We start from the raw sequence: 16,810 nt of genomic DNA on the forward strand, positions 1-16,810 counted from the left end.
GATCCACATATTGAGGTGCTGTTTCCACATTTAGTAATCGGTCTCCAACTACTACATGTTAAAAAAGTACTGATCATCGAGGTCAAAGGTCAACATACTTAAAACCTAATAACTCGAAAACGGAGCCAAATATCGAAGTGGTGTTTCCACATTTAGTAATTGGTCATCAACTACTACAAGTTCCAAAATACTAATCATCGAGGTCAAAGGTCAACATACTTAAAACCTAATAACACGAAAACTGAGCCACATACTCAGGTGCTGTTTCCACATTGAGTAATAGGTCATCAACTACTACAAGTTCCAAAATAATGATCATCGAGGTCAAAGGTCAAAGTACTTAAAACCTAATAACACGAAAACTGACCCACATATTGAGGTGCTGTTTCCACATTTAGTAATAATATTGCTGAGATTCGGATATTATATTTTGCTGTTTATCTAACTTTTAGAATATTGTAAAATCGTTAATTGCTGTCTTCCAACTATAGAACACCAATTAGTGTTTTTTCTAATAACCTATTATTCTTAACGTTCAACAATTATTCACTGTAAAGCAATGCTTATAGAATTCTTTTCTCGGAAAAATCAGCTGTTGGCATGAAAAAGTAATTGGGGCTGTTCCCACTATAGAACACCAATTAGTGTTTTTTCTAATAACCTATTATTCTTAACGATCAACAATTATTCACTGTAACGCTATATTGAAAGCAAAATTCTTCTCGGAAAAAATCAGGTGTTTGCAAGAAAAATTAATTGGGGCTGTTCCCACTATAGAACACCAAGAAGTGTTTTTACAATAACGTATTCTTCCTAACATTTTTAGTGATATTTTCTAAACCTGAAAATAGAAAAAAGCAAATTATTATTACATTTCTTACATTACAAAATCATCCAAAAATCGCATATTAGGCGTATCCCACATAACTGGCTCAGCATTGGCCAACTCACGAGCCCCTGGGAAATTGAGCACCTTACACCGTGAACCCACGGTCTTTTACGACCTCCATTTTAGGGGTGTATTCGTTCTCTTTTATGAGCACTTTTTCAACATAGCAGACAAAGAACATAGCAAAGGGGTACGAACACATAACATCCTTCATTTTAGGGGTGTACTCGTTCTCATTTTTCAACCCTTATTTGAGCATAACAGATAATACATTCGAACCCTATAGCAAAGATTCTTTTAAGGAGTGAACTTGTTTTAACCTATATTTGAACATAGCAGAGATTATTTAAGAATGCGAAACTTCCGTGTTTTGTTATCAGTTACATAATAACTTCCGCCATATGTAGATAATTCTCATTACGTCATTCATCCGGATTTTAGAAAACATTGACCTAGTTTTCTCTTTAACAGACAATAACTTGTCATTCAATGATAGCAATCCCTGAACGTAATGTAATCAATCACAAAGGTATAAAAAAAGAGGGGAATCCCCGAGGATGACTCATACTATTGCGCAATATTACGCAATGCGGTCAGACAGGTATAAAAGACTGACCGACATGTTTTTTTTGTAATCACTTCATGTTTACCGTGTGAAGCGTAAAGTTCAGATATTTTTTGTGTGTGTGCGTTTATATTATTAGTGTGGTTTATTAATAGTGTGGTTTTGTTTTCTTTTGTAAGTAAGACATTTTATAATAATATTATATTATAAAAACTCAGTTCAAAAGTATTATAGTAACTTTGAAGAGTTAGTTTTTAAAAAAAATGGCAACAAAAAAGGTTAAATCAAATACTATCAATTCTGATACTCTATTTAATAATAATTTTAAAAAAAAATTATTTTAAAATGTGATACTGATTTAAATGAGGATAGTGGATGTTTTTTAAAGAATAAAAGAAAAGACTGTTTAGATATATTAAAACAGGAACAAGATAATTCAGCATTTAAAGTAAATTTTTCTTTGGCTACAACTTTTGTAAAACCAGTAGATTTAGAAACATGTCGATTCTTTGTAAATAGTGGTAACGAAATTATTTTACCGAGTACAGATGTGAATTCTATAATAGAAAAACTATTTAATAAAATTTTAGTTGAACAAGAAACTAGAGCAATTAAGAAATCAGGGTGGTCTTTATGTTCTGAACCAAACCATCACTTAGAAATTAAAATCAGTAAATATGATCCTCTTTCCGCTTCTTCTTTTATAAAATTACCTCAATGGATTTTATCCAAAAAGAATTGTTTCAAATATTCAAAATAACGATAATAGATGTTTTATGTATAGTATTCTAGCTGCGTTGCATCCCGCAAAAGAACATCCATATCGTGTAAATAATTACATACAATATATTAATACTTTATTACCATTATTTGAAAAAACCAATATAAAGTTTCCCGTTGAAATAGAACACATAAGCAAATTTGAACATATGTATAATTCTGTATTTCCTAAGGAACAAATTTCCATTAATATATATGGCATTAATTATGATCATGAAACTATTTTCCCGTTACGTATAAGCGAAAACACAGCTGTAGGTAAACATATTGATTTATTATATTTAAACTCTCATTATTGTTTAATTACAAATTTAAATGGTTTAGTCAGACATCAGTTAGGTAGTCATCAAACATTTATTTGTAGACGATGTTTAATATCTTTTTATAACAAATCAAAATTAGATGAACATGACAAATTATGTAAAGAACACACTCCAACCAAAATTAACATGCCGAAACAAGGAGAAGTTTTAAAATTTCGAAAATTGAAATTGTTATTACAGAATGATGTGATAATAATTGCAGATATGGAAAGTTTATTAAAACCTATAAATAAACAAAGTGGATCTCATACAATACAAATTCACCAACATATACCATGCAGTTTTGGTTATATTGTATGTTGGAGTAACAACTATATGAAATCAGATTTAGTTATTTATCGGGGAGAAAATGTATCAATGAAGTTTATGTCTGCTATGGAGAATGAATTAAGAAAAATCATAAACATATTAGATCAAGAAAAACCATTAATACCATTAAATAGTTCTCAGTTACAGGAGTTTAACCTATCCACTGAATGCTCAGTTTGCGATAGTAAATATACGAGTAACAATAGAAAAGTTAAACATCATAACCATTTAACTGGTCAATTTATTGCCACGGTGTGCAACAAGTGTAATTTACAAATTAAACGTCAAAGTAATTTTATCCCTGTCTTCTTCCATAATTTGTCTGGGTATGATGCACATTTATTTGTGAAAGAATTAGATTGCACCCCTGGAAATATTTTTGTAATTGCTGAAAGCACTGAGAAATACATAACATTCTCTAAGCACTTTAATTTTAATGGTAGACCTATCGAGTTACGTTTTGTAGACTTATTTAAATTCCTACCGTATAGTCTCGAAAATTTGGTGTCAAAATTAAAACCTGAGCAATTTGTCTATACAAAGCAATATTTTTCCGATGAAAAGTTTCCTTTAATTCTCCGTAAGGGGATTTATTTTTATGAATACATAACAAATTTAAATACATTTAAAGAAACTGAATTTCCTGGAAGAGAGGCGTTTAGTAGCAAATTGAATGGAACACAAATTTCCGAGACTGATTATCAATATGCAAAACTGATTTGGCGTGTGTTTAAATGTGAAAATTTAGGGGACTACCACGATCTATATTTAAATTGTGATGTACTTCTCACAGCAGATGTGTTGGAGAATTTTAGAAAGACATGTTTAAATGCTTTTTGTATTGATCCGATTAATTGTTTTACTGCACCTGGGTTGGCATGGCAAGCCATGTTATATAGAACAAAAATTGAACTTGAACTTTTATCAGATATCAATATGTATATGTTTGTAGAAAAATCGATTCGCGAAGGTATTACTCAAGCTGTGTTAATATATGCCAAAGCTAATAATCCTTACGTACATGATTTTGATGCGGAAAAAGAGAAATCTTATTTACTGTATATTGACATGAACAATCTGTACGGACTATCAATGATTGACTATTTACCATATGGTGGTTTTCGGTGGGAGGATAAAATTGACAATTGGCAAGACAAACATAAAATTATCAATTGGCCCACGGATAGTGAATGGGGATTTTTTCTAGAAGTGGATTTAGAGTATCCAAATTATTTACACGAATACCATTCTGATTTTCCGTGTGCTCCAACTAATGAAGTTAAACCGAATGGTAAATATTCAAAGTTACTATTGACACTTAAATCGAAATCGAATTATATCTTGCATTATAGAGTATTACAATTTTATCTAAAACAAGATTTAATATTGGTAAAAGTACATAAAATATTATGGTTTCGTCAATCTAAATGGCTTGCATCTTATATTCAAGAAAATACTCAACGCCGTGCACATGCTACAATTGAATTTGAAAAAGATTTCTGTAAGTTATTAAATAATTCTGTATACGGAAAGACAATGGAGAATGTACGAAAACGAATTGATATAAAATTAATTAACAATGAAAAAAGTGTAAAAAATTAGTAGCGCAAAATCAGTTTCAAAATTGGGTAAAATTGGCTGATAATTTGGCATTGTTTCATATGGTAAAAAAATTGGTAACCCTTAATAAACCAATTTACGTAGGAGCGACAGTTTTAGAATTATCAAAATTAGCTATATATAACTTCCATTATAATATAATGAAACCGCGATATGGAGATAAAATTAGAATTGCATATATGGATACTGACTCTTTCATTTACCAAATTAAAACTAACAATATTTATAACGATATAAAAGATATGATTGAGTATTTTGACACCTCAAATTATCCTGAAAATAATTCTTTATATAGCACACAAAATAAACACGTTTTGGGTAAAATGAAAGACGAATTAGGTGGAGTTCCTATGATTGAATATGTTGGGTTACGAGCAAAAAATTATGCAATAAAAACTGGTGAAAATAAAGAATTGAAAAAATGTAAAGGGATCAAGAAAAATATAGTTAAAGAACAAATTACGTTTAACGATTATAAATCATGTATATTTAAAAACGAAACGATCTATCAAACACAATTTGAAATTAAAAGTAAATACCATAATTTAACAACAAATCAGGTGACAAAATTAGCGTTAGATTCGTATGATGACAAAAGAAAAATTTTAAATTGTAATATACACACTGTTCCTTGGGGGTATTATAATAAAAATGTAAAATGTACGATTTGTATATTGTAAATACGATATAATTTTTTTTGGATATATTAGTATTAAAAAATATGTCACAATCAGTTCGAGAACAAATAGTTGCAGAATTACATAAAAGTGCAAGACGAAACTATCCTCGAATACCCGTTATAACGAAAGGGATTCATGATTTATGGCAAGCTGATTTAGTTGAAATGAATAGTGGAAAATTGAAAGGTCTAGCAAAAATTAATCGAAATTTCAAATATTTATTAACTGTGATAGATACATTCTCTAAATATGCTTGGGCTATTCCTGTGAAAAATAAAACTGGGAAAGAAATTACACAAGTATTTATAACAGTACTGAGAAAAGCAAACAAAAGCCCTAAATTTTTACAAACTGACAGGGGTCGAGAATTTTATAACTCAGAGTTTCAGAAGGCGATGAACCAAAATAACATTAAACATTATTCCACGTACAGTGATGTGAAAGCAAGTATTATTGAAAGATTTAATAGATCATTATGTAATTTAATGTGGAAAAAATTTACACTGCAGGGAAATTATAAATGGATTGGCATTCTACCGGAATTACTACATAATTATAATAATACTATTCATTCCACTATTAAAATGAAACCTATCGACGCTATTAAAAAAGAAAATGAAAAACATCTATTGACAAACATCTATTGCAAAAAGTTTTCTGTGATAAAAAGAAAAAGTAAATTTAAGATAGGTGAATATGTAAGAATTAGTAAACTTAAGCGTCCTGGTTTTGATAGAGGTTTTACACGCAATTGGAGTACAGAAATTTTTCGAATTGCAAAAGTTTTCTTCACTAATCCTCCGACATATCACTTAGTAGACTCAAATAATAAACCTATTGAAGGAAGATTTTACGGACACGAATTACAATTAACGAAATTTCCAAAAACATATTTAATTGAAAAAGTTTTGCGAAAGAAAAATAATAAGGCCTATGTGAAATGGTTAGGTCTGCCAAAAAGTGAAAATTCTTGGATCGATTTAAAACATACTATATTGTAAAAAAAAAAAAGAGAAGTCAAGAATTTATAGGTGAAGCATGTCGTCACAAGTATTTTAAATTCTAGCAATGGAATGGAAAATTCCTTTTACATGTATGGTAGCAGGTCCTACAGGTTGTGGAAAATCATATTTTGTTAAAACATTTCTTGACCATTATAGTAAGTTATTTAAAAATGTTGTAAGGAGTTATGGTGAATGGCAACCGTTGTATGATACTCTTTCAAACTGTACGTTTAAAGAAGGTTTACCTCAAAATAATGAATTTCAAGCACATGAGGGTCCACATCTTGTCATTATAGATGATTTAATGCGTGAGTGTGACCATCGGATTGTAGATATATTAACTAAGGGTAGCCATCATAGAAATATAAGTGTAATATTTATCACACAGAATATTTTTCATCAAAAAAAAGGAATGCGGGATATTTCGTTAAATTGTCATTATATTGTTTGTTTTAAAAATCCTAGAGACCAAGCTCAAATTAATTATCTCGCACGACAATTGTATCCAGGTAATACAAAATTTATTCAAGAAGCATATCAAGATGCAACTCGAATTGCACATGGTTATTTACTCTTTGATTTAAAACAAAATACTCCTGATGAGCAGCGAGTTCGAACAAATATCTTTCCAACAGATTCTTTTAATTATGTTTATGTACCTGTAAAAAAATAATAATTGTAATATGGTTTATATTCTAACAATTATTTGTGCTTTAATAGCCGTAAAAATGATTAGTAAGGAAATGCACATATGTTAAAACTTTTAGCAAAGTCAAAACCGAAAGCACGTAAGGCAATTTTACAAAATGCAGATTCTGATTTAATTCGCTCTATTTGTGAATGTTCCTATAACGTATTACAGGGAAATGTTCCATTAAATAACACAGAGATAAATAAGCTAAAAAAATATAAAAAGGAACTGAGATATTTGGTGAAAAAAGCTCCGTCATTAAAACAAAAGAAAAAACGAATAATTATACAAAAAGGTGGTTTTCTTACTGCTTTGCTTGCACCTATTATTGGAGGTATACTATCTAGTTTAATTAAATAATTATGCAAAACGCACAAAAACTTATTTTAATCGCACCAGAAAAATTACATCATTATCAAACGATATCTAATCTTGATGATGAAATGAAAGAAATTTTAAATGCAGAAGAAAAATGGACAAAATATAGAGAAGTCTTACAAAAATATTTAAATATAATTCAAAAACCGGCAGCAGTTACAACAACAGCAACTACTACTACTACTACTACGGAGGAAGAAAAGGAAGAGGATGAGGAGGAGGATGAAATAATATCTACTCTCCCTGAAATTTGTAAACGTAAAGCGAGACCTTTATTACGTAAATTGAAACAAAATCCAAATATTCAATGGGACGATAATGGAAATGTGAATATTAATAATAAATTGATTCCAGGTGCAAATATAGTGGATTTGATATCCGATTTTGTTAGATGTCGTAAGAAAAATATTTCAGTTGCTGGCTGGAAACCTTTTGCTACATTATTAGCAAAAGCCAATATACCCTTAGAGTACATTGGTAATCCTCAACGAATAGATTATATTAGAAAACTAACAGAAGACGAAGAGGATGGTCCTCCACCCCGTAAACGCAAATGGTGTACTTATAAGCAATAATAATAATATTCTATTGTAATCTATTGTTATTTTTAAGTATATAGAAAGATGAATGAGCCCTACCATAATTATTACATACATCAAGCAGGAGGTAATTATAACGTGTATAGAGGTACAGCATATCAAGAAGGTTATGGCATTGGTAGTTTTCTAGGAGGTTTATTTCGTACTGTATTTCCTTTATTAAAACAAGGTGCAAAAACTGTTGGTAAAGAATTGATACGTACAGGAATTAATGTAGCAGGAGATGTACTAGATAATAATAGACCTATTGAAGAGTCTTTGCATGATCGATGGCAAGAAGCTAAAACAAATTTAAAAAATAAAGCTCAAAATAAATTAAATCAGGTGTTGGAAGGATCTGGAAGAAGAAAAAGAAAGAAAGTTCATTTTAGTGGTGCTGGTGTGAAACGGATAAAAAGATCCAAAGATATTTTTGATTGACTATGGAGCAAAGTGATAGTTTTTATCTCACACTTCCTAGCAATAGTTCTATGGAATATTTTCCTCAAAATACTCTTGCTTGTTATACTACTAAATTATATCAACCTATTGTACTGAAGAAGGGAGTGTGGGAAACAGCTGTTGTTGAAGTGCATTATACAAGTTCATTTCAGAATGTTTCCAAATATACAAATAATATTTATTATCGTCTCATTACTACAAAAAACTGGAATATAACTCAAATCTTACCAGGCCACTATTATCATGTTGATGATATTCTATCTCAAATTAATCATAAAAGTGATATATTAAATTTACAATTAAAAGTCAAAGCATCACTGAAACGAATTGAGGTTAATAGAGTAATAAAAGATCAAGAGAAGCATATAGAAGTACGCCTATCTCGTGAACTAGCCAGAATACTAGGCTTTGATCATATAGAGCAGGAAGATATTGCAGTTGTTCATCATGCTCGTTATCCACCTGATTTACAAAAAGCGCTACCTACACTTATGTATATTTACAGTGATATTGTAGAACCACAAATGGTGGGTGACACCGTAGCTCCGTTGTTACGTATTATAAATACAAATATTACAGAGTATGGTATTAATAATGTACATATTTTTGATAATCCTCATTATGTCACTGTGCAACGTAAACAATTTGATCAAATTATTATTGATTTAAGAGATAGTACAGGTAATCCACTTCCTTTCCAATATGGCAGTGTATGTGTAAAATTACATTTTCGTAGACGTAATATGGTATTGTAAATTTTACCATGTGTGAATATTAATAGTAAGAAAAATGCAGTGTGAGTGTATGAAATCAGAATTAGATTTATTTGCTGGTTTACCCACTCAAACCAGTATTATAGGTAATAAAATAGTTCCATATAAACCTGTGGTTTCAATAGCTGAAATGCACCAATAGAATTTGTAGTCCCCGGTCATGGGGATGACTATATTGACTTACCGCACACAATGTTATATGTTAAAGGTAAAATTACTAAATCAGATGGTTCTAATTTAACTTCTGCCGATAAGAAAATCGGCCCTGTAAATGATTTTCTCAATGCAATGTTCAGTGAAGTGCAATTATATTTAAATAATTAAATTATTTCCTACTCTTCACATACATATCCATATCGATCGTATATTGAAAAACTACTAAATTATAATACTGAAGCTAAAACAACGCATCTTCAAACATCAATGTGGTTTAAAGATACTGCAGGGCATATGGACAGTGTGGCCGACGCTAATGTAGGATTTAAACAACGTTTTCTTCTCACTGCTTTAAGTCAGTCATTTGAACTATTGGGTTATATTCATGCTGATATTTTCAATCAGGACAAATTTTTACTGAATGGTGTACAACTGCGCATTAAACTAATTCCAGCTAAACCTACATTTTGTCTAATGGGTGACGCAGATGCTGATGGAAAAGTTGTAATTACAGATGCAACATTGCTTGTGAAAAAGGTTGATGTATCACCAGCAGTTTAAATAGCACAAAATAAAGTATTACAAAATCCTAAATTTAGAATAAAATATCCTATAACAAAAGTGCAGGTGAAGACAGAAACTCTGCCACAAGGAATTATGGATAGTACACTTCCAGATCTGTTTTCAGGCATAGTGCCTAAACGTATTATTATTGGTTTTGTTACTAATGCTGCTTCCAATGGTTCTTATCAAACAAATCCATTCAATTTTCAACATTTTAGTATGTCATTTTTTACACTGTATGTTGATGGAAATCCAATGCCCTTCAAACCTTTACAGCCAGATTTTGATAATAAGCTATATGTACAAGCATATTCTACGTTATTTACAGGTTCAGGTATTTATTATTCTAATCAAGGTAATAATATTTCACTCGCTGAATATCCTAATGGTTATACTCTACTGGTGTTTGATTTAACTCCTGATTCAAGCGCAAGTGCTGCATTTCATACTAGTCCGCAACGGCAAGGAAGTGTACGTTTAGAGGTTCATTTTAAAGAAGCACTGCCATCTCCTGTAACAACAATTATTTATGGTGAATTCTCTTCAGAATTAGAAATTGATTTCCAGAGAAAAATATATATTAATTAAAGATGTTAAATACAATTGAGCTTTATGAAGCATTACAACAAAATTTACCTAAAGATCATTTTATTGGTGTGTATGCTGCTGATGAGTTACCTTTGTTTATTCATACATTTCCAGCCGCCATAATTATAAACACTGATTCTAGTGATAAGCCTGGTGAACATTGGGTTGCTGTTTATATATCTAATATGTGTGTGGGAGAATATTTCGATAGCTATGGTATACCTCCCTATATACAACATCATATAAGGTTTTTAAAACGAAACTGTCTGTATTATACATGGAATAATAGACGTATTCAAGGTGATTTATCTCAATTTTGTGGACATTACTGTTTCCTATATTTAGCATGTCGTGCATCTGGTTATTCGATGCAGGATTTTTTAAACAAATTCTCACTCACTACTATTGATGCTAATGACATTATGCTTTATTCATTTATGAGAGTATGATGATGTTATTTTTTTAAACTCCGCCATTGCCGGTCCCAAGCCCTGGATGAGAAAGGAGGAGGGTTGGGGGTGTTGCTACCCCCGTAAAAGAAAATAATGTTACATTAAAATAGGGGTTGGAAACGAGTACACTTCTATTCTCTGCTATGTTAAAATAAGGGTTGGAAAACGAATACACCCCTATTCTCTGCTATGTTAAAATAAGGGTTGGAAAACGAGTACACCCCTAAACAGTGCTCATAAAAGGGAACGAGTTCACCCTTAAACAGTGCTCATAAAAGGGAACGAGTTCACCCTGCTATGTTACGTATTCTTATGTCATTTCTGTTATGTTAAAATAGGGGTTGAAAAATATGCTCATAAAAGAGAACGAGTTCACCCTTAAAATGGAGGCCTGCTATGTTAAAATAAGGGTTGAAAAATAAGCCATGCTCTTTTATTAGCTGTGCTATCTGCTATGTTAAAATAGGGGTTGGAAAAGGGAACGAGTTCACCCTTGAAATGTTACGTAGTCTTATGTATTATCTGATCTGTGTGTTCGTAATTTCTGCTATGTGTTCGTAAGGGTTGGAGAATGAATACACCCCTTAAAATGGAGGTTGTAGTTTTATGTGCTCTTCTATCTGTTCGTAATTAACATAGGGGTTGGAAAATATATACACCCTTGCTATGTTACGTATTCTTATGTATTATCTGTTCATAGTCTCAGTGTACTTTCTGCTATGTTAAAATAGGGGTTGAAAACGAATACACCCTTGTTATGTTATGTGTTCGTACCCCTTTGCTATGTTCATTGTCTGCTATGTTGAAAAAGTGCTCATGAAAGAGAACGAGTATACCCTTGTTCTGTTATGTGTTCGTAGGGGTTGAAAAATATGCTCGTAAAAGGGAACGAGTGCACCCCCTAAAATGTGCTCGTAAAAGAGAACGAATACACCCCCTAAAAAGTGCTCATAAAAGGGAATAAATTCACCCCTAAAATGGAGGTCGTAAAAGACCGTGGGCTCACGGTGTAAGGTGCTCAATTTCCCAGGGGCTCCTGAGTTGTTCTAATATGGCCAATGTTGTTCTATGTTGAGCCAGATCGATCACTTTTTTCCTACTTTCCAGTATAGGCACGACACGACTTAAAGTTGTTAATATATATTCTTTTACTCGAGATTTCTTCACAGTTTATCAAAATACTTACTAGCATATCCTCATTTTATTGTTCTAACAAGCCAATATATGTTGCCAGTAAAATAGTTTGGATTGATTGAGCTCCTGGTGTAATAACCACAGTATTTCATGTCACGCCCTCCCCCCCCCCTGGATTATGAAATCCTGTATAAACGAAACAATATATGTTGCCATTAAAATAGTTTAGAATGATCGACCCCCTGGTGTGTTGACCACAATATTTCATGTTACGGACCCCCGCTATACGAAATCCTGGCTACGTGCCTGATTCAAGCAACCATAAGAAGTAAGGAGGTGAAAGAATTGGTAAAGGAAATCGATAGTAACCGAATTGTAACTTAAATGCTTTAGAAAATTCCTTTGATATTTTTTTTAATCTTACATTCCACAATAAAATACATAAAAATCATTTAAAATTCATGTTAATACATCAATAATATCATTCCTATACAATGCTGTTTATTTCTCTTGTAAGATCTTGAAAGGGTGCTTATAGGAGAAAGATATGTGAGTAATGTTTTCCCTAAAAAACTTTAAGATTCTTTTCATATCTCATAAGATATAATATAACTAATATTGAGAGTTAGTGGGAGAACACCCGTCTCTGGTGCGAGAAATCTCACGCATTATAATGTCAGTAATTAGATGAATTATTGCGTCTTTGTTATTATTTACAAAATATATAGTGAGTCAGGTTAATGATTGTTTTAAAAGTTAGTTATAGCTAACAATTTCTCTAAAAAGTGGAATTAATTTTTCAAGTTAACTGAATTTTCTTTTTAATCAATACTAATTTCGACCAAAGCTCGAGTAATTTGATTTCCTCTCTCGCTACGCAAGTGTTATAAGATCATGACATAACAATTTTAAAAATCGTTACAATCGTGTCTGACTGAAAATTATACTCTTAATAAAGTACTCTTTTTCCAGTTTCTCCTGGGGAATCGACAATATCATATTGGGATAAATTGATTCGTGAAGAAATCATATGAGATATTTTCGAGAAAATAACAATTTCCCCCTTGTCGTTATTAGTACCTTACTCATTTTCTGCATTAAGGGAAAGTAATTACTGAATAATCCTGCTTTTAACACGTTAGCTGCTAAGGGTGAACTCTGTTGTTCACCGGTAGAGTGCCAAACGTACTTACATTATGTTTGGTTTGTTCATATTTTGTTAACATAATATTAATGCTGAAACATAATCTAAGGGGATGTATTGAATCCGCACGCATGAAAGTTGGGGGTCCAATCGGACCTACTCGTGTATTTTTTTTGTATGGCCAGGGGGGGATAAAAATGAAAATGAAATGAAATTTTATAGTTTTACGTCCCACGGTTATGCCGGTTAGGCTAAAGGAGACGGTGATGATGAGTGATGAATGAAATGGTGGAATGAAGAAAGTGGGAGGAAACGGAAGAACCCTGAGAAAACCCACGCACACGGTGTTTGTCCACCACAAAGTTCACTTGGCGGGAGCCAGGAGGGATAAATTACAGTTGAACTCAGTGTGACCACCACTAGTCTTTGGTACTAGATCTAGTACCCTTTATAATATTTTAGTGTTCTAGTGCGTTCAGCAACAAGTCTAGTACTTCTCTCCTCTTCTTTTCTCATAAATAGAATACATTTGGGAGAGAAACGGAATCTCATGAAAATTTGGCAATGTACGAAAATTTCATTGTTCCTGGTAAGCTTTTTCTTCCTTTTTTTAACAGTGGTACTTACAAGAGCGGGAGTGGAACATAGGTGCCGTCCGGTCGCCTCCTCCAATTAATAAATAACTACAGTAAACAATATTATGTATTTGGTGATCCGCTTAAACAGTAGACTATTAAGGAATTAAAACTCGACTTTTTTCAATAAGCTCATTTTATGTTATTTCTTATTTTCTCCCACTTCTTCTATATTTGACATACTTGTGTTCAGTGGCGTATTTAGGGGGGGGCTTCCGGGCTTAACCCCCCCCCCGAAATCTTTCTTACTATAGTGAAGTATATGAAATATCTTGCAGAATTTTCACATTTTCAGTCAAAGCCCCCCCAAAAGTTAGCAAAGCCCCTCCCGAAATAAAATCGTAAATACGCCACTGCTTGTGTTACTTTAATAGTTTAAAAGTGAGTTCTAATAAAATTAACCAGGAATTCCGCCAGGATTTTTAGTTTGGAAGTCAACATTTGGAGGGTGTAAATGGCTTGCATGATTTGTATCGAATTTTGATTTTAAAAAAATTAAACTTGGGGTTATTTTAAGAATGTGGAGGTTCCTCCCTCATCCATAGGGGAGGGGAAACTACTAGAAACCTTCTTATAAATTATTAATATCGTAAAGTGTCATAAGTAGGGTGAAACGGGAGCAGATAAAATTTTAGTACCTTTTCCCCAGATCTAGTACTTTTTTTTCTGCATAAGTTAGTACGAATTATTTTTGCTGGGTGGTCACATTGGTTGAACTGGCAACTCTGTTTAATAGTCATTTGTTCATTACTATATGAAGAATCTAATAGCTTTGTGTGAAAAGTGTGGATGAGTTCCTGTTGCTTCTAGTGCTAATAAGTAGTCTCTTTGTGCAATGAAAAACGAAGAATTATGAGCAGAACTTGATCTCATTTGTAATAACAGTATAGTGATCTAGACCTTTTGACAATTCAACAAATTGACGAGGACTTTACTAAACTTGCATCTTGTCAAAATAAATCAAAGTAAGTCATTCAAAAAGCAACGCGTAGGTCCGATTGGCCCTACAGAAACAGCAAATACTTGTTCATTGATATTCAGCGCCTCTAGCGGCGTTAATCAGCAACATTTAAAAACCAAACCTACAACATAAATATCACCTATATTGTGTGTGATAGAAACACTACAGTTCATTAACACTAGAGGCAGTACTTTAAAATACAAATACTCTAACAACAACTCGACGAATTAGAAATTGTGGGTCCCTCTGGACCTACGAGGACACTTTTCTAGACCACATCAGTAGGTCCGATCGAACAAACATGGCAGCTAACGTGTTAGAAAAAAATAAGTTTCAATTTGGTTCAATTGTATGGTCAAGAGGTTCATCCACATACGAACAATGGACAGGTTGGTTTCTGTCATTACTGCAGTCCAGTTTTCTGTCATTCTACCACGCACGTAGCCAGGATTTCGTGAAAGGGGGGGGGGAGTCCGTGACATGAAATACTGTGGTCATCACAACGGGGGCTCGATCATTCTAAACTATTTTACTGGAAGATATATTGGTTCGTTTAGGTAGGATTTCGTAACGGGGGGAGGAGTAACATGAAATTCAGAAGGCCCAGGAGCTCGATCAATCTAAACTACTTTACTATCAACATATGTTGGTTTGTTAGGGCAATAAAATGATGATATGTTGGTAAGTATTTTAATAACAAACTATGAGAAATCTCGAGTAAAATAATAATAGTAAAAAAAAAAACGTGCTGAAAAAAGATTTTACAATTTACATCCTTCCTCTGTTCATTCAAATATAACAATTTTCCTTTCATTATGACATTAACTATTATAAAAACTACATATTCACTATTAGAAAAAGCACATATCATACTCAATAATATCTTGTAAAATATTTTACAATATCTGCGTTCCTTTCCCTGTTGAATCAAATGTTAACAGAACTTTCTTTCCACATAAATTTTTGTTTTTATTATTCCGTCAACTACTGTCTGTTCCAAATGACAGGTTAAAGGAGCAATAGAAAATTGTGTTTGAAATAACATGTTTGATACTGCAAGGATGCGATGACGAAAATTTATGGTAAAAAATGTTCACGCTATTACACAACGGTACTATACTTTCGGAAGTTTGAAATCTCCTTTGAAATCCCCCTGACTAGTAGCAGAAATTCTGAAAATTCCATCTCTTCTAGAAATTCTGAGAATTCCGTAACTTTTCTAGATATTTTAAATTCCCTGACTCTTCCAGGATATCTCGCTCACCTCGCCACCATGTATTTCAGGTAATACAAATCTCCTCATAAGAAAGAGTAACCAAAAGCTACCTGATTTTTTAAACAATTTTAAGGAAATTATTCTTTTTCTCATTTCATTTTTTCATCCTTCCTTATTTTTTTCATTTCTGGTCTCGAAGGGGGAGTCCTGACCCCCCTTTGCTACGTGCCTGATTAATACCCATCTACTAACAACTGAAAATATATCTCAATGTCCTGCCATAGCCTTTTTGGTCTGTGAACCCGTACATCTGTTGTTCTTACCATAAAACAACTCTTATTCACAAAGACAGGCAAGTCAAGAACGCTGTCTTCTTATAGCTGCCTATCGTCCTCATCATGCATCTTGGTGATTCTGTTACCAGAATGATACAAATACTCTACACAATTAGTGCATATTCATTTTTTCCATAGCACTAATTAAAATAGCTCAAGCTCGAAGTCCTTTCACCTCACTCATTTCAGAGTACGCAAATCACATAAATAATGATGATATTTCTTCGCACATAAGGGTCTTGACGCCTGGGTCCTTAAAGTCCAAAATTTTTTTTTCTACTGTTCTAAAATTTCCTTCACTCCTATATGCTTACTCAAAAATAGAATTAAAGATACACTAGCTGAATTTAATTCTAAATTGAGGGGCGCGGTGGCTAAGTGGTAGAGCGTTCACCTCCGGTGCTTGGAGTCCCTGGTTCGATCCCAGCTCGCACCGTGTGGACTTTGTGGTGGACAAACACCGTGCTCGTGGGTTTTCTCTGGGTTCTCCCGTTTCCTCCCACTTTCTTCATTTCACCATTTCACTCATCTCTCATCATCACCGTCTCCTTTAGCCTAACCGGCATAACCATG

General features: G+C 32.7%; 1 protein-coding gene across 1 annotated transcript in view; it reads right to left on the reverse strand.

The window, feature by feature from the left end:
• Positions 1 to 16,810, reverse strand: part of LOC145686791 (uncharacterized) — a 759,437-nt gene that overhangs the window by 100,233 nt on the left and 642,394 nt on the right. The gene's annotated exons all lie outside the window — the stretch shown is intronic.

The sequence above is a fragment of the Thermobia domestica genome, chromosome 5, assembly GCF_964235325.1.
Source record: "Thermobia domestica chromosome 5, izTheDome1.hap1.1, whole genome shotgun sequence".
Classification (NCBI taxonomy): Eukaryota; Metazoa; Arthropoda; class Insecta; order Zygentoma; family Lepismatidae; genus Thermobia; species Thermobia domestica.